The sequence below is a fragment of the Pseudorasbora parva genome, chromosome 5 (genome assembly GCF_024679245.1).
Source record: "Pseudorasbora parva isolate DD20220531a chromosome 5, ASM2467924v1, whole genome shotgun sequence".
NCBI lineage: Eukaryota > Metazoa > Chordata > Actinopteri > Cypriniformes > Gobionidae > Pseudorasbora > Pseudorasbora parva.
The window spans coordinates 3,474,794-3,499,793 of NC_090176.1; the positions used below are offsets into that span (position 1 = coordinate 3,474,794).

At 47.0% G+C, this 25,000-nt stretch overlaps 18 non-coding genes across 18 annotated transcripts; all 18 read left to right on the forward strand.

The window, feature by feature from the left end:
- The first annotated feature begins 750 nt into the window (after window positions 1–750).
- trnar-ccu (transfer RNA arginine (anticodon CCU)) lies at window positions 751–823 on the forward strand. The gene has a single exon. It is a non-coding gene; the product is annotated as a tRNA-Arg (tRNA).
- Window positions 824–2,258: 1,435 nt separating this feature from the next.
- On the forward strand, window positions 2,259–2,331 carry trnar-ccu (transfer RNA arginine (anticodon CCU)). Its single transcript has one exon. It is a non-coding gene; the product is annotated as a tRNA-Arg (tRNA).
- A 1,431-nt stretch (window positions 2,332–3,762) lies between these two features.
- On the forward strand, window positions 3,763–3,835 carry trnar-ccu (transfer RNA arginine (anticodon CCU)). The gene has a single exon. It is a non-coding gene; the product is annotated as a tRNA-Arg (tRNA).
- Window positions 3,836–4,560: 725 nt separating this feature from the next.
- Window positions 4,561–4,633, forward strand: trnar-ccu (transfer RNA arginine (anticodon CCU)). The gene has a single exon. It is a non-coding gene; the product is annotated as a tRNA-Arg (tRNA).
- Window positions 4,634–6,053: 1,420 nt separating this feature from the next.
- trnar-ccu (transfer RNA arginine (anticodon CCU)) lies at window positions 6,054–6,126 on the forward strand. The gene has a single exon. It is a non-coding gene; the product is annotated as a tRNA-Arg (tRNA).
- A 1,430-nt stretch (window positions 6,127–7,556) lies between these two features.
- trnar-ccu (transfer RNA arginine (anticodon CCU)) lies at window positions 7,557–7,629 on the forward strand. Its single transcript has one exon. It is a non-coding gene; the product is annotated as a tRNA-Arg (tRNA).
- A 1,429-nt stretch (window positions 7,630–9,058) lies between these two features.
- On the forward strand, window positions 9,059–9,131 carry trnar-ccu (transfer RNA arginine (anticodon CCU)). The gene has a single exon. It is a non-coding gene; the product is annotated as a tRNA-Arg (tRNA).
- A 1,430-nt stretch (window positions 9,132–10,561) lies between these two features.
- On the forward strand, window positions 10,562–10,634 carry trnar-ccu (transfer RNA arginine (anticodon CCU)). Its single transcript has one exon. It is a non-coding gene; the product is annotated as a tRNA-Arg (tRNA).
- A 725-nt stretch (window positions 10,635–11,359) lies between these two features.
- trnar-ccu (transfer RNA arginine (anticodon CCU)) lies at window positions 11,360–11,432 on the forward strand. The gene has a single exon. It is a non-coding gene; the product is annotated as a tRNA-Arg (tRNA).
- Window positions 11,433–12,865: 1,433 nt separating this feature from the next.
- trnar-ccu (transfer RNA arginine (anticodon CCU)) lies at window positions 12,866–12,938 on the forward strand. Its single transcript has one exon. It is a non-coding gene; the product is annotated as a tRNA-Arg (tRNA).
- A 1,430-nt stretch (window positions 12,939–14,368) lies between these two features.
- trnar-ccu (transfer RNA arginine (anticodon CCU)) lies at window positions 14,369–14,441 on the forward strand. Its single transcript has one exon. It is a non-coding gene; the product is annotated as a tRNA-Arg (tRNA).
- A 1,429-nt stretch (window positions 14,442–15,870) lies between these two features.
- On the forward strand, window positions 15,871–15,943 carry trnar-ccu (transfer RNA arginine (anticodon CCU)). Its single transcript has one exon. It is a non-coding gene; the product is annotated as a tRNA-Arg (tRNA).
- A 1,431-nt stretch (window positions 15,944–17,374) lies between these two features.
- trnar-ccu (transfer RNA arginine (anticodon CCU)) lies at window positions 17,375–17,447 on the forward strand. The gene has a single exon. It is a non-coding gene; the product is annotated as a tRNA-Arg (tRNA).
- A 1,419-nt stretch (window positions 17,448–18,866) lies between these two features.
- Window positions 18,867–18,939, forward strand: trnar-ccu (transfer RNA arginine (anticodon CCU)). The gene has a single exon. It is a non-coding gene; the product is annotated as a tRNA-Arg (tRNA).
- A 725-nt stretch (window positions 18,940–19,664) lies between these two features.
- trnar-ccu (transfer RNA arginine (anticodon CCU)) lies at window positions 19,665–19,737 on the forward strand. Its single transcript has one exon. It is a non-coding gene; the product is annotated as a tRNA-Arg (tRNA).
- Window positions 19,738–21,171: 1,434 nt separating this feature from the next.
- trnar-ccu (transfer RNA arginine (anticodon CCU)) lies at window positions 21,172–21,244 on the forward strand. Its single transcript has one exon. It is a non-coding gene; the product is annotated as a tRNA-Arg (tRNA).
- A 1,432-nt stretch (window positions 21,245–22,676) lies between these two features.
- On the forward strand, window positions 22,677–22,749 carry trnar-ccu (transfer RNA arginine (anticodon CCU)). The gene has a single exon. It is a non-coding gene; the product is annotated as a tRNA-Arg (tRNA).
- Window positions 22,750–24,182: 1,433 nt separating this feature from the next.
- On the forward strand, window positions 24,183–24,255 carry trnar-ccu (transfer RNA arginine (anticodon CCU)). Its single transcript has one exon. It is a non-coding gene; the product is annotated as a tRNA-Arg (tRNA).
- Window positions 24,256–25,000: the final 745 nt, after the last annotated feature.

A 25,000-nucleotide genomic window follows, 5' to 3' on the forward strand; every position in this document is an offset into this window, starting at 1 on the left:
CAAAGCATCTGGGAACGGCGCATGTGTCGCCAGGAGCAGAGTGGCGCAGCGGAAGCGTGCTGGGCCCATAACCCAGAGGTCGATGGATCGAAACCATCCTCTGCTAAGACTTTCTTTTTTTTTTTTACTTATATAATGCTCTGTTCCTTGCTGAAGAAAAGCTGCCTCTGCTCAAAGCTAAAAACCCTTTGTTGCTTTCACCTGATCTCATTAATGACTTTTCTGGCAGAGGCACTTCATGTGTTACTTCATGTGCACTTCATGTGTGCCTAAACGCAAGTCATTTTGAAAACACCTGTGAATGGGAGCTTTTCTATAACAAGCAGAGTGGCGCAGCGGAAGCGTGCTGGGCCCATAACCCAGAGGTCGATGGATCGAAACCATCCTCTGCTAAGGCTTCTTCTCTTATTTACATGCTTTATCCCAAATTAAGAGCAACTTCCACATCCCGCTTGTGAAAACCTGGAGCCTCTTGGTCCTGGAACTATAACAATACTGCACAATGTTCTGGAAAGCTGGTGTAGTAGTCGCTTGTTGAGAAATCTTTGTGTGTAGGACCTGTTTAAATGCCTCATTGACTGAGCCACCTGAATGAGATGGAGAATTAGAAGAGCAAGCGAGTCATACCCCAGTGGCCTGTCGAAGTAGCCGCTCAGTGGATATCTTTGTGTGCTGGCCATGTGTAAATGCCAAGCCTTTTGTTGCCACTGAAGCAGAAGTAATGGGGCACACGAGAGATGGGCTTTAACAGCCCCAGTGGCCTAATGGATAAGGCACTGGCCTCCTAAGCCAGGGATTGTGGGTTCGAGTCCCATCTGGGGTGGGTTTACAGCAGAGTGGCGCAGCGGAAGCGTGCTGGGCCCATAACCCAGAGGTCGATGGATCGAAACCATCCTCTGCTAAGACCACTTTACTTATTTACGTGTCTTGTTCCTATTTGAAGAAGAGCTAATGCACTTCTATTCTGAAGCCATAATCATTTTCACCAGATATCATCTGTGACTGAGGACCACTTTGTGTGTGCCTAAACGCAAGTCCTATTGAAAACACCTGTGAATTGGAGCTCTTCTATGGCGAGCAGAGTGGCCCGGTGGCCTGGTAAATGAATTGTTCATCTGGATTACTTTGTGTGTCCTGGCCTTGATTAAGTACCAAGCCTATTGTTGTCACGGAATCAGCAGTAAATGGGGCATACAAGGGCTTATTTTTTACAACCTCAGTGTCCTAATGGATAAGTCACTGGCCTCCTATGCCAATATTTGTGGGTTCGAGTCCTGTCTAGGGTGGTTTTCAGCAGAGTGGCGCAGCGGAAGCGTGCTGGGCCCATAACCCAGAGGTCGATGGATCGAAACCATCCTCTGCTAAGTCTTCTTTACTTATGCAAATTCTCTGTCCCCACTTGAAGAAAAGCTGCCACAGGTCTATGCTAAAACCCTTTGTTGTTTTCATCTGTTCTCGTTTATGACAGAGGAGCACTTGATGTGTGCCTAAACACAAGTCCTTTCCAAAGCATCTGGGAACGGCGCATGTGTCGCCAGGAGCAGAGTGGCGAAGCGGAAGCGTGCTGGGCCCATAACCCAGAGGTCGATGGATCGAAACCATCCTCTGCTAAGACTTTCTTTTTTTTTTTTTTAACTTATATAATGTTCTGTTCCTTGCTGAAGAAAAGCTGCCTCTGCTCAAAGCTAAAAACCCTTTGTTGCTTTCACCTGATCTCATTAATGACTTTTCTGGCAGAGGCACTTCATGTGTTACTTCATATGCACTTCATGTGTGCCTAAACGCAAGTCATTTTGAAAACACCTGTGAATGGGAGCTTTTCTATAACAAGCAGAGTGGCGCAGCGGAAGCGTGCTGGGCCCATAACCCAGAGGTCGATGGATCGAAACCATCCTCTGCTAAGGCTTCTTCTCTTATTTACATGCTTTATCCCAAATTAAGAGCAACTTCCACATCCCGCTTGTGAAAACCTGGAGCCTCTTGGTCCTGGAACTATAACAATACTGCACAATGTTCTGGAAAGCTGGTGTAGTAATCGCTTGTTGAGAAATCTTTGTGTGTAGGACCTGTTTAAATGCCTCATTGACTGAGCCACCTGAATGAGATGGAGAATTAGAAGAGCAAGCGAGTCATACCCCAGTGGCCTGTCGAAGTAGCCGCTCAGTGGATATCTTTGTGTGCTGGCCATGTGTAAATGCCAAGCCTTTTGTTGCCACTGAAGCAGAAGTAATGGGGCACATGAGAGATGGGCTTTAACAGCCCCAGTGGCCTAATGGATAAGGCACTGGCCTCCTAAGCCAGGGATTGTGGGTTCGAGTCCCATCTGGGGTGGGTTTACAGCAGAGTGGCGCAGCGGAAGCGTGCTGGGCCCATAACCCAGAGGTCGATGGATCGAAACCATACTCTGCTAAAACCACTTTACTTATTTATGTGTCTTGTTCCTATTTGAAGAAGAGCTAATGCACTTTTATTCTGAAGCCATAATCATTTTCACCAGATATCATCTGTGACTGAGGACCACTTTGTGTGTGCCTAAACGCAAGTCCTATTGAAAACACCTGTGAATTGGAGCTCTTCTATGGCTAGCAGAGTGGCCCGGTGGCCTGGTAAATGAATTGTTCATCTGAATTACTTTGTGTGCTGGCCTTGATTAAATACCAAGCCTATTGTTGTCACGGAATCAGCAGTAAATGGGGCATACAAGGGCTTACTTTTTACAGCCTCAGTGTCCTAATGGATAAGTCACTGGCCTCCTATGCCAATGTTTGTGGGTTCGAGTCCTGTCTAGGGTGGTTTTCAGCAGAGTGGCACAGCGGAAGCGTGCTGGGCCCATAACCCAGAGGTCGATGGATCGAAACCATCCTCTGCTAAGTCTTCTTTACTTATGCAAATTCTCTGTCCCCACTTGAAGAAAAGCTGCCACAGGTCTATGCTAAAACCCTTTGTTGTTTTCATCTGTTCTCGTTTATGACAGAGGAGCACTTGATGTGTGCCTAAACACAAGTCCTTTCCAAAGCATCTGGGAACGGTGCATGTGTCGCCAGGAGCAGAGTGGCGCAGCGGAAGCGTGCTGGGCCCATAACCCAGAGGTCGATGGATCGAAACCATCCTCTGCTAAGACTTTCTCTTTTTTTTTTTACTTATATAATGCTCTGTTCCTTGCTGAAGAAAAGCTGCCTCTGCTCAAAGCTAAAAACCCTTTGTTGCTTTCACCTGATCTCATTAATGACTTTTCTGGCAGAGGCACTTCATGTGTTACTTCATGTGCACTTCATGTGTGCCTAAACGCAAGTCATTTTGAAAACACCTGTGAATGGGAGCTTTTCTATAACAAGCAGAGTGGCGCAGCGGAAGCGTGCTGGGCCCATAACCCAGAGGTCGATGGATCGAAACCATCCTCTGCTAAGGCTTCTTCTCTTATTTACATGCTTTATCCCAAATTAAGAGCAACTTCCACATCCCGCTTGTGAATACCTGGAGCCTCTTGTACCTGGAACTATAACAATACTGCACAATGTTCTGGAAAGCTGGTGTAGTAGTCGCTTGTTGAGAAATCTTTGTGTGTAGGACCTGTTTAAATGCCTCATTGACTGAGCCACCTGAATGAGATGGAAAATTAGAAGAGCAAGCGAGTCATACCCCAGTGGCCTGTCGAAGTAGCCGCTCAGTGGATATCTTTGTGTGCTGGCCATGTGTAAATGCCAAGCCTTTTGTTGCCACTGAAGCAGAAGTAATGGGGCACACGAGAGATGGGCTTTAACAGCCCCAGTGGCCTAATGGATAAGGCCCTGGCCTCCTAAGCCAGGGATTGTGGGTTCGAGTCCCATCTGGGGTGGGTTTACAGCAGAGTGGCGCAGCGGAAGTGTGCTGGGCCCATAACCCAGAGGTCGATGGATCGAAACCATCCTCTGCTAAGACTTTCTTTTTTTTTTTTTTACTTATATAATGTTCTGTTCCTTGCTGAAGAAAAGCTGCCTCTGCTCAAAGCTAAAAACCCTTTGTTGCTTTCACCTGATCTCATTAATGACTTTTCTGGCAGAGGCACTTCATGTGTTACTTCATGTGCACTTCATGTGTGCCTAAACGCAAGTCATTTTGAAAACACCTGTGAATGGGAGCTTTTCTATAACAAGCAGAGTGGCGCAGCGGAAGCGTGCTGGGCCCATAACCCAGAGGTCGATGGATCGAAACCATCCTCTGCTAAGGCTTCTTCTCTTATTTACATGCTTTATCCCAAATTAAGAGCAACTTCCACATCCCGCTTGTGAAAACCTGGAGCCTCTTGGTCCTGGAACTATAACAATACTGCACAATGTTCTGGAAAGCTGGTGTAGTAGTCGCTTGTTGAGAAATCTTTGTGTGTAGGACCTGTTTAAATGCCTCATTGACTGAGCCACCTGAATGAGATGGAGAATTAGAAGAGCAAGCGAGTCATACCTCAGTGGCCTGTCGAAGTAGCCGCTCAGTGGATATCTTTGTGTGCTGGCCATGTGTAAATGCCAAGCCTTTTGTTGCCACTGAAGCAGAAGTAATGGGGCACACGAGAGATGGGCTTTAACAGCCCCAGTGGCCTAATGGATAAGGCACTGGCCTCCTAAGCCAGGCATTGTGGGTTCGAGTCCCATCTGGGGTGGGTTTACAGCAGAGTGGCGCAGCGGAAGCGTGCTGGGCCCATAACCCAGAGGTCGATGGATCGAAACCATCCTCTGCTAAGACCACTTTACTTATTTACGTGTCTTGTTCCTATTTGAAGAAGAGCTAATGCACTTTTATTCTGAAGCCATAATCATTTTCACCAGATATCATCTGTGACTGAGGACCACTTTGTGTGTGCCTAAACGCAAGTCCTATTGAAAACACCTGTGAATTGGAGCTCTTCTATGGCGAGCAGAGTGGCCCGGTGGCCTGGTAAATGAATTGTTCATCTGGATTACTTTGTGTGCTGGCCTTGATTAAATACCAAGCCTATTGTTGTCACGGAATCAGCAGTAAATGGGGCATACAAGGGCTTATATTTTACAGCCTCAGTGTCCTAATGGATAAGTCACTGGCCTCCTATGCCAATGTTTGTGGGTTCGAGTCCTGTCTAGGGTGGTTTTCAGCAGAGTGGCGCAGCGGAAGCGTGCTGGGCCCATAACCCAGAGGTCGATGGATCGAAACCATCCTCTGCTAAGTCTTCTTTACTTATGCAAATTCTCTGTCCCCACTTGAAGAAAAGCTGCCACAGGTCTATGCTAAAACCCTTTTTTGTTTTCATCTGTTCTCGTTTATGACAGAGGAGCACTTGATGTGTGCCTAAACACAAGTCCTTTCCAAAGCATCTGGGAACGGCGCATGTGTCGCCAGGAGCAGAGTGGCGCAGCGGAAGCGTGCTGGGCCCATAACCCAGAGGTCGATGGATCGAAACCATCCTCTGCTAAGACTTTCTCTTTTTTTTTTTACTTATATAATGCTCTGTTCCTTGCTGAAGAAAAGCTGCCTCTGCTCAAAGCTAAAAACCCTTTGTTGCTTTCACCTGATCTCATTAATGACTTTTCTGGCAGAGGCACTTCATGTGTTACTTCATGTGTGCCTAAACGCAAGTCATTTTGAAAACACCTGTGAATGGGAGCTTTTCTATAACAAGCAGAGTGGCGCAGCGGAAGCGTGCTGGGCCCATAACCCAGAGGGCGATGGATCGAAACCATCCTCTGCTAAGGCTTCTTCTCTTATTTACATGCTTTATCCCAAATTAAGAGCAACTTCCACATCCCGCTTGTGAAAACCTGGAGCCTCTTGGTCCTGGAACTATAACAATACTGCACAATGTTCTGGAAAGCTGGTGTAGTAGTCGCTTGTTGAGAAATCTTTGTGTGTAGGACCTGTTTAAATGCCTCATTAACTGAGCCACCTGAATGAGATGGAGAATTAGAAGAGCAAGCGAGTCATACCCCAGTGGCCTGTCGAAGCAGCCGCTCAGTGGATCACTTTGTGTGCTGGCCATGTGTAAATGCCAAGCCTTTTGTTGTCACTGAAGCAGAAGTAATGGGGCACACGAGAGATGGGCCTTAACAGCCCCAGTGGCCTAATGGATAAGGCACTGACCTCCTAAGCCAGGGATTGTGGGTTCGAGTCCCATCTGGGGTGGGTTTACAGCAGAGTGGCGCAGCGGAAGCGTGCTGGGCCCATAACCCAGAGGTCGATGGATCGAAACCATCCTCTGCTAAGACCACTTTACTTATTTACGTGTCTTGTTCCTATTTGAAGAAGAGCTAATGCACTTCTATTCTGAAGCCATAATCATTTTCACCAGATATCATCTGTGACTGAGGACCACTTTGTGTGTGCCTAAACGCAAGTCCTATTGAAAACACCTGTGAATTGGAGCTCTTCTATGGCGAGCAGAGTGGCCCGGTGGCCTGGTAAATGAATTGTTCATCTGGATTACTTTGTGTGCTGGCCTTGATTAAATACCAAGCCTATTGTTGTCACGGAATCAGCAGTAAATGGGGCATATAAGGGCTTATTTTTGACAGCCCCAGTGTCCTAATGGATAAGTCACTGCCCTCCTATGCCAATGTTTGTGGGTTCGAGTCCTGTCTAGGGTAGTTTTCAGCAGAGTGGCGCAGCGGACGCGTGCTGGGCCCATAACCCAGAGGTCGATGGATCGAAGCCATCCTCTGCTAAGTCTTCTTTACTTATGCAAATTCTCTGTCCCCACTTGAAGAAAAGCTGCCACAGGTCTATGCTAAAACCCTTTGTTGTTTTCATCTGTTCTCGTTTATGACAGAGGAGCACTTGATGTGTGCCTAAACACAAGTCCTTTCCAAAGCATCTGGGAACGGCGCATGTGTCGCCAGGAGCAGAGTGGCGCAGCGGAAGCGTGCTGGGCCCATAACCCAGAGGTCGATGGATCGAAACCATCCTCTGCTAAGACTTTCTTTTTTTTTTTTACTTATATAATGCTCTGTTCCTTGCTGAAGAAAAGCTGCCTCTGCTCAAAGCTAAAAACCCTTTGTTGCTTTCACCTGATCTCATTAATGACTTTTCTGGCAGAGGCACTTCATGTGTTACTTCATGTGCACTTCATGTGTGCCTAAACGCAAGTCATTTTGAAAACACCTGTGAATGGGAGCTTTTCTATAACAAGCAGAGTGGCGCAGCGGAAGCGTGCTGGGCCCATAACCCAGAGGTCGATGGATCGAAACCATCCTCTGCTAAGGCTTCTTCTCTTATTTACATGCTTTATCCCAAATTAAGAGCAACTTCCACATCCCGCTTGTGAAAACCTGGAGCCTCTTGGTCCTGGAACTATAACAATACTGCACAATGTTCTGGAAAGCTGGTGTAGTAGTCGCTTGTTGAGAAATCTTTGTGTGTAGGACCTGTTTAAATGCCTCATTGACTGAGCCACCTGAATGAGATGGAGAATTAGAAGAGCAAGCGAGTCATACCCCAGTGGCCTGTCGAAGTAGCCGCTCAGTGGATATCTTTGTGTGCTGGCCATGTGTAAATGCCAAGCCTTTTGTTGCCACTGAAGCAGAAGTAATGGGGCACACGAGAGATGGGCTTTAACAGCCCCAGTGGCCTAATGGATAAGGCACTGGCCTCCTAAGCCAGGGATTGTGGGTTCGAGTCCCATCTGGGGTGGGTTTACAGCAGAGTGGCGCAGCGGAAGCGTGCTGGGCCCATAACCCAGAGGTCGATGGATCGAAACCATCCTCTGCTAAGACCACTTTACTTATTTACGTGTCTTGTTCCTATTTGAAGAAGAGCTAATGCACTTTTATTCTGAAGCCATAATCATTTTCACCAGATATCATCTGTGACTGAGGACCACTTTGTGTGTGCCTAAACGCAAGTCCTATTGAAAACACCTGTGAATTGGAGCTCTTCTATGGCGAGCAGAGTGGCCCGGTGGCCTGGTAAATGAATTGTTCATCTGGATTACTTTGTGTGCTGGCCTTGATTAAATACCAAGCCTATTGTTGTCACGGAATCAGCAGTAAATGGGGCATACAAGGGCTTATTTTTTACAGCCTCAGTGTCCTAATGGATAAGTCACTGGCCTCCTATGCCAATGTTTGTGGGTTCGAGTCCTGTCTAGGGTGGTTTTCAGCAGAGTGGCGCAGCGGAAGCGTGCTGGGCCCATAACCCAGAGGTCGATGGATCGAAACCATCCTCTGCTAAGTCTTCTTTACTTATGCAAATTCTCTGTCCCCACTTGAAGAAAAGCTGCCACAGGTCTATGCTAAAACCCTTTGTTGTTTTCATCTGTTCTCGTTTATGACAGAGGAGCACTTGATGTGTGCCTAAACACAAGTCCTTTCCAAAGCATCTGGGAACGGCGCATGTGTTGCCAGGAGCAGAGTGGCGCAGCGGAAGCGTGCTGGGCCCATAACCCAGAGGTCGATGGATCGAAACCATCCTCTGCTAAGACTTTCTTTTTTTTTTAACTTATATAATGTTCTGTTCCTTGCTGAAGAAAAGCTGCCTCTGCTCAAAGCTAAAAACCCTTTGTTGCTTTCACCTGATCTCATTAATGACTTTTCTGGCAGAGGCACTTCATGTGTTACTTCATGTGCACTTCATGTGTGCCTAAACGCAAGTCATTTTGAAAACACCTGTGAATGGGAGCTTTTCTATAACAAGCAGAGTGGCGCAGCGGAAGCGTGCTGGGCCCATAACCCAGAGGTCGATGGATCGAAACCATCCTCTGCTAAGGCTTCTTCTCTTATTTACATGCTTTATCCCAAATTAAGAGCAACTTCCACATCCCGCTTGTGAAAACCTGGAGCCTCTTGGTCCTGGAACTATAACAATACTGCACAATGTTCTGGAAAGCTGGTGTAGTAATCGCTTGTTGAGAAATCTTTGTGTGTAGGACCTGTTTAAATGCCTCATTGACTGAGCCACCTGAATGAGATGGAGAATTAGAAGAGCAAGCGAGTCATACCCCAGTGGCCTGTCGAAGTAGCCGCTCAGTGGATATCTTTGTGTGCTGGCCATGTGTAAATGCCAAGCCTTTTGTTGCCACTGAAGCAGAAGTAATGGGGCACATGAGAGATGGGCTTTAACAGCCCCAGTGGCCTAATGGATAAGGCACTGGCCTCCTAAGCCAGGGATTGTGGGTTCGAGTCCCATCTGGGGTGGGTTTACAGCAGAGTGGCGCAGCGGAAGCGTGCTGGGCCCATAACCCAGAGGTCGATGGATCGAAACCATACTCTGCTAAAACCACTTTACTTATTTTCGTGTCTTGTTCCTATTTGAAGAAGAGCTAATGCACTTTTATTCTGAAGCCATAATCATTTTCACCAGATATTATCTGTGACTGAGGACCACTTTGTGTGTGCCTAAACGCAAGTCCTATTGAAAACACCTGTGAATTGGAGCTCTTCTATGGCGAGCAGAGTGGCCCGGTGGCCTGGTAAATGAATTGTTCATCTGGATTACTTTGTGTGCTGGCCTTGATTAAATACCAAGCCTATTGTTGTCACGGAATCAGCAGTAAACGGGGCATACAAGGGCTTATTTTTTACAGCCTCAGTGTCCTAATGGATAAGTCACTGGCCTCCTATGCCAATGTTTGTGGGTTCGAGTCCTGTCTAGGGTGGTTTTCAGCAGAGTGGCGCAGCGGAAGCGTGCTGGGCCCATAACCCAGAGGTCGATGGATCGAAACCATTCTCTGCTAAGTCTTCTTTACTTATGCAAATTCTCTGTCCCCACTTGAAGAAAAGCTGCCACAGGTCTATGCTAAAACCCTTTGTTGTTTTCATCTGTTCTCGTTTATGACAGAGGAGCACTTGATGTGTGCCTAAACACAAGTCCTTTCCAAAGCATCTGGGAACGGCGCATGTGTTGCCAGGAGCAGAGTGGCGCAGCGGAAGCGTGCTGGGCCCATAACCCAGAGGTCAATGGATCGAAACCATCCTCTGCTAAGACTTTCTTTTTTTTTTTTACTTATATAATGCTCTGTTCCTTGCTGAAGAAAAGCTGCCTCTGCTCAAAGCTAAAAACCCTTTGTTGCTTTCACCTGATCTCATTAATGACTTTTCTGGCAGAGGCACTTCATGTGTTACTTCATGTGCACTTCATGTGTGCCTAAACGCAAGTCATTTTGAAAACACCTGTGAATGGGAGCTTTTCTATAACAAGCAGAGTGGCGCAGCGGAAGCGTGCTGGGCCCATAACCCAGAGGTCGATGGATCGAAACCATCCTCTGCTAAGGCTTTGACTCTTATTTACATGCTTTATCCCAAATTAAGAGCAACTTCCACATCCCGCTTGTGAAAACCTGGAGCCTCTTGGTCCTGGAACTATAACAATACTGCACAATGTTCTGGAAAGCTGGTGTAGTAGTCGCTTGTTGAGAAATCTTTGTGTGTAGGACCTGTTTAAATGCCTCATTAACTGAGCCACCTGAATGAGATGGAGAATTAGAAGAGCAAGTGAGTCATACCCCAGTGGCCTGTCGAAGTAGCCGCTCAGTGGATATCTTTGTGTGCTGGCCATGTGTAAATGCCAAGCCTTTTGTTGCCACTGAAGCAGAAGTAATGGGGCACACGAGAGATGGGCTTTAACAGCCCCAGTGGCCTAATGGATAAGGCACTGGCCTCCTAAGCCAGGGATTGTGGGTTCGAGTCCCATCTGGGGTGGGTTTACAGCAGAGTGGCGAAGCGGAAGCGTGCTGGGCCCATAACCCAAAGGTTGATGGATCGAAACCATCCTGTGCTAAGACTTTCTTTTTTTTTTTTTTACTTATATAATGTTCTGTTCCTTGCTGAAGAAAAGCTGCCTCTGCTCAAAGCTAAAAACCCTTTGTTGCTTTCACCTGATCTCATTAATGACTTTTCTGGCAGAGGCACTTCATGTGTTACTTCATGTGCACTTCATGTGTGCCTAAACGCAAGTCATTTTGAAAACACCTGTGAATGGGAGCTTTTCTATAACAAGCAGAGTGGCGCAGCGGAAGCGTGCTGGGCCCATAACCCAGAGGTCGATGGATCGAAACCATCCTCTGCTAAGGCTTCTTCTCTTATTTACATGCTTTATCCCAAATTAAGAGCAACTTCCACATCCCGCTTGTGAAAACCTGGAGCCTCTTGGTCCTGGAACTATAACAATACTGCACAATGTTCTGGAAAGCTGGTGTAGTAGTCGCTTGTTGAGAAATCTTTGTGTGTAGGACCTGTTTAAATGCCTCATTGACTGAGCCACCTGAATGAGATGGAGAATTAGAAGAGCAAGCGAGTCATACCCCAGTGGCCTGTCGAAGTAGCCGCTCAGTGGATATCTTTGTGTGCTGGCCATGTGTAAATGCCAAGCCTTTTGTTGCCACTGAAGCAGAAGTAATGGGGCACACGAGAGATGGGCTTTAACAGCCCCAGTGGCCTAATGGATAAGGCACTGGCCTCCTAAGCCAGGGATTGTGGGTTCGAGTCCCATCTGGGGTGGGTTTACAGCAGAGTGGCGCAGCGGAAGCGTGCTGGGCCCATAACCCAGAGGTCGATGGATCGAAACCATCCTCTGCTAAGACCACTTTACTTATTTACGTGTCTTGTTCCTATTTGAAGAAGAGCTAATGCACTTCTATTCTGAAGCCATAATCATTTTCACCAGATATCATCTGTGACTGAGGACCACTTTGTGTGTGCCTAAACGCAAGTCCTATTGAAAACACCTGTGAATTGGAGCTCTTCTATGGCGAGCAGAGTGGCCCGGTGGCCTGGTAAATGAATTGTTCATCTGGATTACTTTGTGTGCTGGCCTTGATTAAGTACCAAGCCTATTGTTGTCACGGAATCAGCAGTAAATGGGGCATACAAGGGCTTATTTTTTACAACCTCAGTGTCCTAATGGATAAGTCACTGGCCTCCTATGCCAATATTTGTGGGTTCGAGTCCTGTCTAGGGTGGTTTTCAGCAGAGTGGCGCAGCGGAAGCGTGCTGGGCCCATAACCCAGAGGTCGATGGATCGAAACCATCCTCTGCTAAGTCTTCTTTACTTATGCAAATTCTCTGTCCCCACTTGAAGAAAAGCTGCCACAGGTCTATGCTAAAACCCTTTGTTGTTTTCATCTGTTCTCGTTTATGACAGAGGAGCACTTGATGTGTGCCTAAACACAAGTCCTTTCCAAAGCATCTGGGAACGGCGCATGTGTCGCCAGGAGCAGAGTGGCGCAGCGGAAGCGTGCTGGGCCCATAACCCAGAGGTCGATGGATCGAAACCATCCTCTGCTAAGACTTTCTTTTCTTTTTTTAACTTATATAATGTTCTGTTCCTTGCTGAAGAAAAGCTGCCTCTGCTCAAAGCTAAAAACCCTTTGTTGCTTTCACCTGATCTCATTAATGACTTTTCTGGCAGAGGCACTTCATGTGTTACTTCATGTGTGCACTTCATGTGTGCCTAAACGCAAGTCATTTTGAAAACACCTGTGAATGGGAGCTTTTCTATAACAAGCAGAGTGGCGCAGCGGAAGCGTGCTGGGCCCATAACCCAGAGGTCGATGGATCGAAACCATCCTCTGCTAAGGCTTCTTCTCTTATTTACATGCTTTATCCCAAATTAAGAGCAACTTCCACATCCCGCTTGTGAAAACCTGGAGCCTCTTGGTCCTGGAACTATAACAATACTGCACAATGTTCTGGAAAGCTGGTGTAGTAATCGCTTGTTGAGAAATCTTTGTGTGTAGGACCTGTTTAAATGCCTCATTGACTGAGCCACCTGAATGAGATGGAGAATTAGAAGAGCAAGCGAGTCATACCCCAGTGGCCTGTCGAAGTAGCCGCTCAGTGGATATCTTTGTGTGCTGGCCATGTGTAAATGCCAAGCCTTTTGTTGCCACTGAAGCAGAAGTAATGGGGCACATGAGAGATGGGCTTTAACAGCCCCAGTGGCCTAATGGATAAGGCACTGGCCTCCTAAGCCAGGGATTGTGGGTTCGAGTCCCATCTGGGGTGGGTTTACAGCAGAGTGGCGCAGCGGAAGCGTGCTGGGCCCATAACCCAGAGGTCGATGGATCGAAACCATACTCTGCTAAAACCACTTTACTTATTTACGTGTCTTGTTCCTATTTGAAGAAGAGCTAATGCACTTTTATTCTGAAGCCATAATCATTTTCACCAGATATCATCTGTGACTGAGGACCACTTTGTGTGTGCCTAAACGCAAGTCCTATTGAAAACACCTGTGAATTGGAGCTCTTCTATGGCGAGCAGAGTGGCCCGGTGGCCTGGTAAATGAATTGTTCATCTGGATTACTTTGTGTGCTGGCCTTGATTAAATACCAAGCCTATTGTTGTCACGGAATCAGCAGTAAATGGGGCATACAAGGGCTTATTTTTTACAGCCTCAGTGTCCTAATGGATAAGTCACTGGCCTCCTATGCCAATGTTTGTGGGTTCGAGTCCTGTCTAGGGTGGTTTTCAGCAGAGTGGCGCAGCGGAAGCGTGCTGGGCCCATAACCCAGAGGTCGATGGATCGAAACCATCCTCTGCTAAGTCTTCTTTACTTATGCAAATTCTCTGTCCCCACTTGAAGAAAAGCTGCCACAGGTCTATGCTAAAACCCTTTGTTGTTTTCATCTGTTCTCGTTTATGACAGAGGAGCACTTGATGTGTGCCTAAACACAAGTCCTTTCCAAAGCATCTGGGAACGGCGCATGTGTCGCCAGGAGCAGAGTGGCGCAGCGGAAGCGTGCTGGGCCCATAACCCAGAGGTCGATGGATCGAAACCATCCTCTGCTAAGACTTTCTTTTTTTTTTTTACTTATATAATGCTCTGTTCCTTGCTGAAGAAAAGCTGCCTCTGCTCAAAGCTAAAAACCCTTTGTTGCTTTCACCTGATCTCATTAATGACTTTTCTGGCAGAGGCACTTCATGTGTTACTTCATGTGCACTTCATGTGTGCCTAAACGCAAGTCATTTTGAAAACACCTGTGAATGGGAGCTTTTCTATAACAAGCAGAGTGGCGCAGCGGAAGCGTGCTGGGCCCATAACCCAGAGGTCGATGGATCGAAACCATCTTCTGCTAAGGCTTCTTCTCTTATTTACATGCTTTATCCCAAATTAAGAGCAACTTCCATATCCCGCTTGTGAAAACCTGGAGCCTCTTGGTCTTGGAACTATAACAATACTGCACAATGTTCTGGAAAGCTGGTGTAGTAGTCACTTGTTTAGAAATCTTTGTGTGTAGGACCTGTTTAAATGCCTCATTGACTGAGCCACCTGAATGAGATGGAGAATTAGAAGAGCAAGCGAGTCATACCCCAGTGGCCTGTCGAAGTAGTCGCTCAGTGGATCACTTTGTGTGCTGGCCATGTGTAAATGCCAAGGCTTTTGTTGCCACTGAAGCAGAAGTAATGGGGCACACGAGAGATGGGCTTTAACAGCCCCAGTGGCCTAATGGATAAGGCACTGGCCTCCTAAGCCAGGGATTGTGGGTTCGAGTCCCTTCTGGGGTGGGTTTACAGCAGAGTGGCGCAGCAGAAGCGTGCTGGGCCCGTAACCCAGAGGTCGATGGATCGAAACCATCCTCTGCTAAGACCACTTTACTTATTTACGTGTCTTGTTCCTATTTGAAGAAGAGCTAATGCACTTCTATTCTGAAGCCATAATCATTTTCACCAGATATCATCTGTGACTGAGGACCACTTTGTGTGTGCCTAAACGCAAGTCCTATTGAAAACACCTGTGAATTGGAGCTCTTCTATGGCGAGCAGAGTGGCCCGGTGGCCTGGTACATGAATTGTTCATCTGGATTACTTTGTGTGCTGGCCTTGATTAAATACCAAGCCTATTGTTGTCACGGAATCAGCAGTAAATGGGGCATACAAGGGCTTATTTTTTACAGCCTCAGTGTCCTAATGGATAAGTCACTGGCCTCCTATGCCAATGTTTGTGGGTTCGAGTCCTGTCTAGGGTGGTTTTCAGCAGAGTGGCGCAGCGGAAGCGTGCTGGGCCCATAACCCAGAGGTCGATGGATCGAAACCATCCTCTGCTAAGTCTTCTTTACTTATGCAAATTCTCTGTCCCCACTTGAAGAAAAGCTGCCACAGGTCTATGCTAAAACCCTTTGTTGTTTTCATCTGTTCTCGTTTATGACAGAGGAGCACTTGATGTGTGCCTAAACACAAGTCCTTTCCAAAGCATCTGGGAACGGCGCATGTGTCGCCAGGAGCAGAGTGGCGCAGCGGAAGCGTGCTGGGCCCATAACCCAGAGGTCGATGGATCGAAACCATCCTCTGCTAAGACTTTCTTTTTTTTTTAACTTATATAATGTTCTGTTCCTTGCTGAAGAAAAGCTGCCTCTGCTCAAAGCTAAAAACCCTTTGTTGCTTTCACCTGATCTCATTAATGACTTTTCTGGCAGAGGCACTTCATGTGTTACTTCATGTGCACTTCATGTGTGCCTAAACGCAAGTCATTTTGAAAACACCTGTGAATGGGAGCTTTTCTATAACAAGCAGAGTGGCGCAGCGGAAGCGTGCTGGGCCCATAACCCAGAGGTCGATGGATCGAAACCATCCTCTGCTAAGGCTTCTTCTCTTATTTACATGCTTTATCCCAAATTAAGAGCAACTTCCACATCCCGCTTGTGAAAACCTGGAGCCTCTTGGTCCTGGAACTATAACAATACTGCACAATGTTCTGGAAAGCTGGTGTAGTAGTCGCTTGTTGAGAAATCTTTGTGTGTAGGACCTGTTTAAATGCCTCATTGACTGAGCCACCTGAATGAGATGGAGAATTAGAAGAGCAAGCGAGTCATACCCCAGTGGCCTGTCGAAGTAGCCGCTCAGTGGATATCTTTGTGTGCTGGCCATGTGTAAATGCCAAGCCTTTTGTTGCCACTGAAGCAGAAGTAATGGGGCACACGAGAGATGGGCTTTAACAGCCCCAGTGGCCTAATGGATAAGGCACTGGCCTCCTAAGCCAGGGATTGTGGGTTCGAGTCCCATCTGGGGTGGGTTTACAGCAGAGTGGCGCAGCGGAAGCGTGCTGGGCCCATAACCCAGAGGTCGATGGATCGAAACCATCCTCTGCTAAGACCACTTTACTTATTTACGTGTCTTGTTCCTATTTGAAGAAGAGCTAATGCACTTCTATTCTGAAGCCATAATCATTTTCACCAGATATCATCTGTGACTGAGGACCACTTTGTGTGTGCCTAAACGCAAGTCCTATTGAAAACACCTGTGAATTGGAGCTCTTCTATGGCGAGCAGAGTGGCCCGGTGGCCTGGTAAATGAATTGTTCATCTGGATTACTTTGTGTGCTGGCCTTGATTAAGTACCAAGCCTATTGTTGTCACGGAATCAGCAGTAAATGGGGCATACAAGGGCTTATTTTTTACAACCTCAGTGTCCTAATGGATAAGTCACTGGCCTCCTATGCCAATATTTGTGGGTTCGAGTCCTGTCTAGGGTGGTTTTCAGCAGAGTGGCGCAGCGGAAGCGTGCTGGGCCCATAACCCAGAGGTCGATGGATCGAAACCATCCTCTGCTAAGTCTTCTTTACTTATGCAAATTCTCTGTCCCCACTTCAAGAAAAGCTGCCACAGGTCTATGCTAAAACCCTTTGTTGTTTTCATCTGTTCTCGTTTATGACAGAGGAGCACTTGATGTGTGCCTAAACACAAGTCCTTTCCAAAGCATCTGGGAACGGCGCATGTGTCGCCAGGAGCAGAGTGGCGCAGCGGAAGCGTGCTGGGCCCATAACCCAGAGGTCGATGGATCGAAACCATCCTCTGCTAAGACTTTCTTTTCTTTTTTTAACTTATATAATGTTCTGTTCCTTGCTGAAGAAAAGCTGCCTCTGCTCAAAGCTAAAAACCCTTTGTTGCTTTCACCTGATCTCATTAATGACTTTTCTGGCAGAGGCACTTCATGTGTTACTTCATGTGCACTTCATGTGTGCCTAAACGCAAGTCATTTTGAAAACACCTGTGAATGGGAGCTTTTCTATAACAAGCAGAGTGGCGCAGCGGAAGCGTGCTGGGCCCATAACCCAGAGGTCGATGGATCGAAACCATCCTCTGCTAAGGCTTCTTCTCTTATTTACATGCTTTATCCCAAATTAAGAGCAACTTCCACATCCCGCTTGTGAAAACCTGGAGCCTCTTGGTCCTGGAACTATAACAATACTGCACAATGTTCTGGAAAGCTGGTGTAGTAATCGCTTGTTGAGAAATCTTTGTGTGTAGGACCTGTTTAAATGCCTCATTGACTGAGCCACCTGAATGAGATGGAGAATTAGAAGAGCAAGCGAGTCATACCCCAGTGGCCTGTCGAAGTAGCCGCTCAGTGGATATCTTTGTGTGCTGGCCATGTGTAAATGCCAAGCCTTTTGTTGCCACTGAAGCAGAAGTAATGGGGCACATGAGAGATGGGCTTTAACAGCCCCAGTGGCCTAATGGATAAGGCACTGGCCTCCTAAGCCAGGGATTGTGGGTTCGAGTCCCATCTGGGGTAAGTTTACAGCAGAGTGGCGCAGCGGAAGCGTGCTGGGCCCATAACCCAGAGGTCGATGGATCGAAACCATACTCTGCTAAAACCACTTTACTTATTTACGTGTCTTGTTCCTATTTGAAGAAGAGCTAATGCACTTTTATTCTGAAGCCATAATCATTTTCACCAGATATCATCTGTGACTGAGGACCACTTTGTGTGTGCCTAAACGCAAGTCCTATTGAAAACACCTGTGAATTGGAGCTCTTCTATGGCGAGCAGAGTGGCCCGGTGGCCTGGTAAATGAATTGTTCATCTGGATTACTTTGTGTGCTGGCCTTGATTAAATACCAAGCCTATTGTTGTCACGGAATCAGCAGTAAATGGGGCATACAAGAGCTTATTTTTTACAGCCTCAGTGTCCTAATGGATAAGTCACTGGCCTCCTATGCCAATGTTTGTGGGTTCGAGTCCTGTCTAGGGTGGTTTTCAGCAGCGGAAGCGTGCTGGGCCCATAAGCCAGAGGTCGATGGATCGAAACCATCCTCTGCTAAGTCTTCTTTACTTATGCAAATTCTCTGTCCCCACTTGAAGAAAAGCTGCCACAGGTCTATGCTAAAACCCTTTGTTGTTTTCATCTGTTCTCGTTTATGACAGAGGAGCACTTGATGTGTGCCTAAACACAAGTCCTTTCCAAAGCATCTGGGAACGGCGCATGTGTTGCCAGGAGCAGAGTGGCGCAGCGGAAGCGTGCTGGGCCCATAACCCAGAGGTCAATGGATCGAAACCATCCTCTGCTAAGACTTTCTTTTTTTTTTTACTTATATAATGCTCTGTTCCTTGCTGAAGAAAAGCTGCCTCTGCTCAAAGCTAAAAACCCTTTGTTGCTTTCACCTGATCTCATTAATGACTTTTCTGGCAGAGGCACTTCATGTGTTACTTCATGTGCACTTCATGTGTGCCTAAACGCAAGTCATTTTGAAAACACCTGTGAATGGGAGCTTTTCTATAACAAGCAGAGTGGCGCAGCGGAAGCGTGCTGGGCCCATAACCCAGAGGTCGATGGATCGAAACCATCCTCTGCTAAGGCTTCTACTCTTATTTACATGCTTTATCCCAAATTAAGAGCAACTTCCACATCCCGCTTGTGAAAACCTGGAGCCTCTTGGTCCTGGAACTATAACAATACTGCACAATGTTCTGGAAAGCTGGTGTAGTAGTCGCTTGTTGAGAAATCTTTGTGTGTAGGACCTGTTTAAATGCCTCATTAACTGAGCCACCTGAATGAGATGGAGAATTAGAAGAGCAAGTGAGTCATACCCCAGTGGCCTGTCGAAGTAGCCGCTCAGTGGATATCTTTGTGTGCTGGCCATGTGTAAATGCCAAGCCTTTTGTTGCCACTGAAGCAGAAGTAATGGGGCACACGAGAGATGGGCTTTAACAGCCCCAGTGGCCTAATGGATAAGGCACTGGCCTCCTAAGCCAGAGATTGTGGGTTCGAGTCCCATCTGGGGTGGGTTTACAGCAGAGTGGCGAAGCGGAAGCGTGCTGGGCCCATAACCCAAAGGTTGATGGATCAAAACCATCCTGTGCTAAGACTTTCTTTTTTTTTTTTTTACTTATATAATGTTCTGTTCCTTGCTGAAGAAAAGCTGCCTCTGCTCAAAGCTAAAAACCCTTTGTTGCTTTCAACTGATCTCATTAATGACTTTTCTGGCAGAGGCACTTCATGTGTTACTTCATGTGCACTTCATGTGTGCCTAAACGCAAGTCATTTTGAAAACACCTGTGAATGGGAGCTTTTCTATAACAAGCAGAGTGGCGCAGCGGAAGCGTGCTGGGCCCATAACCCAGAGGTCGATGGATCGAAACCATCCTCTGCTAAGGCTTCTTCTCTTATTTACATGCTTTATCCCAAATTAAGAGCAACTTCCATATCCCGCTTGTGAAAACCTGGAGCGTCTTGGTCCTGGAACTATAACAATACTGCACAATGTTCTGGAAAGCTGGTGTAGTAGTCGCTTGTTGAGAAATCTTTGTGTGTAGGACCTGTTTAAATGCCTCATTGACTGAGCCACCTGAATGAGATGGAGAATTAGAAGAGCAAGCGAGTCATACCCCAGTGGCCTGTCGAAGTAGCCGCTCAGTGGATATCTTTGTGTGCTGGCCATGTGTAAATGCCAAGCCTTTTGTTGCCACTGAAGCAGAAGTAATGGGGCACACGAGAGATGGGCTTTAACAGCCCCAGTGGCCTAATGGATAAGGCACTGGCCTCCTAAGCCAGGGATTGTGGGTTCGAGTCCCATCTGGGGTGGGTTTACAGCAGAGTGGCGCAGCGGAAGCGTGCTGGGCCCATAACCCAGAGGTCGATGGATCGAAAACATCCTCTGCTAAGACCACTTTACTTATTTACGTGTCTTGTTCCTATTTGAAGGAGAGCTAATGCACTTCTATTCTGAAGCCATAATCATTTTCACCAGATATCATCTGTGACTGAGGACCACTTTGTGTGTGCCTAAACGCAAGTCCTATTGAAAACACCTGTGAATTGGAGCTCTTCTATGGCGAGCAGAGTGGCCCGGTGGCCTGGTAAATGAATTGTTCATCTGGATTACTTTGTGTGCTGGCCTTGATTAAATACCAAGCCTATTGTTGTCACGGAATCAGCAGTAAATGGGGCATACAAGGGCTTATTTTTTACAGCCTCAGTGTCCTAATGGATAAGTCACTGGCCTCCTATGCCAATGTTTGTGGGTCCGAGTCCTGTCTAGGGTGGTTTTCAGCAGAGTGGCGCAGCGGAAGCGTGCTGGGCCCATAACCCAGAGGTCGATGGATCGAAACCATCCTCTGCTAAGTCTTCTTTACTTATGCAAATTCTCTGTCCCCACTTGAAGAAAAGCTGCCACAGGTCTATGCTAAAACCCTTTGTTGTTTTCATCTGTTCTCGTTTATGACAGAGGAGCACTTGATGTGTGCCTAAACACAAGTCCTTTCCAAAGCATCTGGGAACGGAGCATGTGTCGCCAGGAGCAGAGTGGCGCAGCGGAAGCGTGCTGGGCCCATAACCCAGAGGTCGATGGATCGAAACCATCCTCTGCTAAGACTTTCTTTTTTTTTTTTTTTTACTTATATAATGCTCTGTTCCTTGCTGAAGAAAAGCTGCCTCTGCTCAAAGCTAAAAACCCTTTGTTGCTTTCACCTGATCTCATTAATGACTTTTCTGGCAGAGGCACTTCATGTGTTACTTCATGTGCACTTCATGTGTGCCTAAACGCAAGTCATTTTGAAAACACCTGTGAATGGGAGCTTTTCTATAACAAGCAGAGTGGCGCAGCGGAAGCGTGCTGGGCCCATAACCCAGAGGTCGATGGATCGAAACCATCCTCTGCTAAGGCTTCTTCTCTTATTTACATGCTTTATCCCAAATTAAGAGCAACTTCCACATCCCGCTTGTGAAAACCTGGAGCCTCTTGGTCCTGGAACTATAACAATACTGCTCAATGTTCTGGAAAGCTGGTGTAGTAGTCGCTTGTTGAGAAATCTTTGTGTGTAGGACCTGTTTAAATGCCTCATTGACTGAGCCACCTGAATGAGATGGAGAATTAGAAGAGCAAGCGAGTCATACCCCAGTGGCCTGTCGAAGTAGCCGCTCAGTGGATATCTTTGTGTGCTGGCCATGTGTAAATGCCAAGCCTTTTGTTGCCACTGAAGCAGAAGTAATGGGGCACACGAGAGATGGGCTTTAACAGCCCCAGTGGCCTAATGGATAAGGCACTGGCCTCCTAAGCCAGGGATTGTGGGTTCGAGTCCCATCTGGGGTGGGTTTACAGCAGAGTGGCGCAGCGGAAGTGTGCTGGGCCCATAACCCAGAGGTCGATGGATCGAAACCATCCTCTGCTAAGACCACTTTACTTATTTACATGTCTTGTTCCTATTTGAAGAAGAGCTAATGCACTTCTATTCTGAAGCCATAATCATTTTCACCAGATATCATCTGTGACTGAGGACCACTTTGTGTGTGCCTAAACGCAAGTCCTATTGAAAACACCTGTGAATTGGAGCTCTTCTATGGCGAGCAGAGTGGCCCGGTGGCCTGGTAAATGAATTGTTCATCTGGATTACTTTGTGTGCTGGCCTTGATTAAATACCAAGCCTATTGTTGTCACGGAATCAGCAGTAAATGGGGCATACAAGGGCTTATTTTTGACAGCCCCAGTGTCCTAATGGATAAGTCACTGGCCTCCTATGCCAATGTTTGTGGGTTCGAGTCCTGTCTAGGGTGGTTTTCAGCAGAGTGGCGCAGCGGAAGCGTGCTGGGCCCATAACCCAGAGGTCGATGGATCGAAACGATCCTCTGCTAAGTCTTCTTTACTTATGCAAATTCTCTGTCCCCACTTGAAGAAAAGCTGCCACAGGTCTATGCTAAAACCCTTTGTTGTTTTCATCTGTTCTCGTTTATGACAGAGGAGCACATGATGTGTGCCTAAACACAAGTCCTTTCCAAAGCATCTGGGAACGGCGAATGTGTCGACAGGAGCAGATTGGCGCAGCGGAAGCGTGCTGGGCCCATAACCCAGAGGTCGATGGATCGAAACCATCCTCTGCTAAGACTTTCTTTTTTTTTTTTTTACTTATATAATGCTCTGTTCCTTGCTGAAGAAAAGCTGCCTCTGCTCAAAGCTAAAAACCCTTTGTTGCTTTCACCTGATCTCATTAATGACTTTTCTGGCAGAGGCACTTCATGTGTTACTTCATGTGCACTTCATGTGTGCCTAAACGCAAGTCATTTTGAAAACACCTGTGAATGGGAGCTTTTCTATAACAAGCAGAGTGGCACAGCGGAAGCGTGCTGGGCCCATAACCCAGAGGTCGATGGATCGAAACCATCCTCTGCTAAGGCTTCTACTCTTATTTACATGCTTTATCCCAAATTAAGAGCAACTTCCACATCCCGCTTGTGAAAACCTGGAGCCTCTTGGTCCTGGAACTATAACAATACTGCACAATGTTCTGGAAAGCTGGTGTAGTAGTCGCTTGTTGAGAAATCTTTGTGTGTAGGACCTGTTTAAATGCCTCTTTAACTGAGCCACCTGAATGAGATGGAGAATTAGAAGAGCAAGCGAGTCATACCCCAGTGGCCTGTCGAAGCAGCCGCTCAGTGGATCACTTTGTGTGCTGGCCATGTGTAAATGCCAAGCCTTTTGTTGTCACTGAAGCAGAAGTAATGGGGCACACGAGAGATGGGCTTTAACAGCCCCAGTGGCCTAATGGATAAGGCACTGGCCTCCTAAGCCAGGGATTGTGGGTTCGAGTCCCATCTGGGGTGGGTTTACAGCAGAGTGGCGCAGCGGAAGCGTGCTGGGCCCATAACCCAGAGGTCGATGGATCGAAACCATCCTCTGCTAAGACCACTTTACTTATTTACGTGTCTTGTTCCTATTTGAAGAAGCGCTAATGCACTTCTATTCTGAAGCCATAATCATTTTCACCAGATATCATCTGTGACTGAGGACCACTTTGTGTGTGCCTAAACGCAAGTCCTATTGAAAACACCTGTGAATTGGAGCTCTTCTATGGCGAGCAGAGTGGCCCGGTGGCCTGGTAAATGAATTGTTCATCTGGATTACTTTGTGTGCTGGCCTTGATTAAATACCAAGCCTATTGTTGTCACGGAATCAGCAGTAAATGGGGCATACAAGGGCTTATTTTTGACAGCCCCAGTGTCCTAATGGATAAGTCACTGGCCTCCTATGCCAATGTTTGTGGGTTCGAATCCTGTCTAGGGTGGTTTTCAGCAGAGTGGCGCAGCGGAAGCGTGCTGGGCCCATAACCCAGAGGTCGATGGATCGAAACCATCCTCTGCTAAGTCTTCTTTACTTATGCAAATTCTCTGTCCCCACTTGAAGAAAAGCTGCCACAGGTCTATGCTAAAACCCTTTGTTGTTTTCATCTGTTCTCGTTTATGACAGAGGAGCACTTGATGTGTGCCTAAACACAAGTCCTTTCCAAAGCATCTGGGAACGGAGCATGTGTCGCCAGGAGCAGAGTGGCGCAGCGGAAGCGTGCTGGGCCCATAACCCAGAGGTCGATGGATCGAAACCATCCTCTGCTAAGAGTTTCTTTTTTTTTTTTTTTACTTATATAATGCTCTGTTCCTTGCTGAAGAAAAGCTGCCTCTGCTCAAAGCTAAAAACCCTTTGTTGCTTTCACCTGATCTCATTAATGACTTTTCTGGCAGAGGCACTTCATGTGTTACTTCATGTGCACTTCATGTGTGCCTAAACGCAAGTCATTTTGAAAACACCTGTGAATGGGAGCTTTTCTATAACAAGCAGAGTGGCGCAGCGGAAGCGTGCTGGGCCCATAACCCAGAGGTCGATGGATCGAAACCATCCTCTGCTAAGGCTTCTTCTCTTATTTACATGCTTTATCCCAAATTAAGAGCAACTTCCACATCCCGCTTGTGAAAACCTGGAGCCTCTTGGTCCTGGAACTATAACAATACTGCTCAATGTTCTGGAAAGCTGGTGTAGTAGTCGCTTGTTGAGAAATCTTTGTGTGTAGGACCTGTTTAAATGCCTCATTGACTGAGCCACCTGAATGAGATGGAGAATTAGAAGAGCAAGCGAGTCATACCCCAGTGGCCTGTCGAAGTAGCCGCTCAGTGGATATCTTTGTGTGCTGGCCATGTGTAAATGCCAAGCCTTTTGTTGCCACTGAAGCAGAAGTAATGGGGCACACGAGAGATGGGCTTTAACAGCCCCAGTGGCCTAATGGATAAGGCACTGGCCTCCTAAGCCAGGGATTGTGGGTTCGAGTCCCATCTGGGGTGGGTTTACAGCAGAGTGGCGCAGCGGAAGCGTGCTGGGCCCATAATCCAGAGGTCGATGGATCGAAACCATCCTCTGCTAAGACCACTTTACTTATTTACGTGTCTTTTTCCTATTTGAAGAAGAGCTAATGCACTTCTATTCTGAAGCCATAATCATTTTCACCAGATATCATCTGTGACTGAGGACCACTTTGTGTGTGCCTAAACGCAAGTCCTATTGAAAACACCTGTGAATTGGAGCTCTTCTATGGCGAGCAGAGTGGCCCGGTGGCCTGGTAAATGAATTGTTCATCTGGATTACTTTGTGTGCTGGCCTTGATTAAATACCAAGCCTATTGTTGTCACGGAATCAGCAGTAAATGGGGCATACAAGGGCTTATTTTTGACAGCCCCAGTGTCCTAATGGATAAGTCACTGGCCTCCTATGCCAATGTTTGTGGGTTCGAGTCCTGTCTAGGGTGGTTTTCAGCAGAGTGGCGCAGCGGAAGCGTGCTGGGCCCATAACCCAGAGGTCGATGGATCGAAACCATCCTCTGCTAAGTCTTCTTTACTTATGCAAATTCTCTGTCCCCACTTGAAGAAAAGCTGCCACAGGTCTATGCTAAAACCCTTTGTTGTTTTCATCTGTTCTCGTTTATGACAGAGGAGCACATGATGTGTGCCTAAACACAAGTCCTTTCCAAAGCATCTGGGAACGGCGAATGTGTCGCCAGGAGCAGATTGGCGCAGCGGAAGCGTGCTGGGC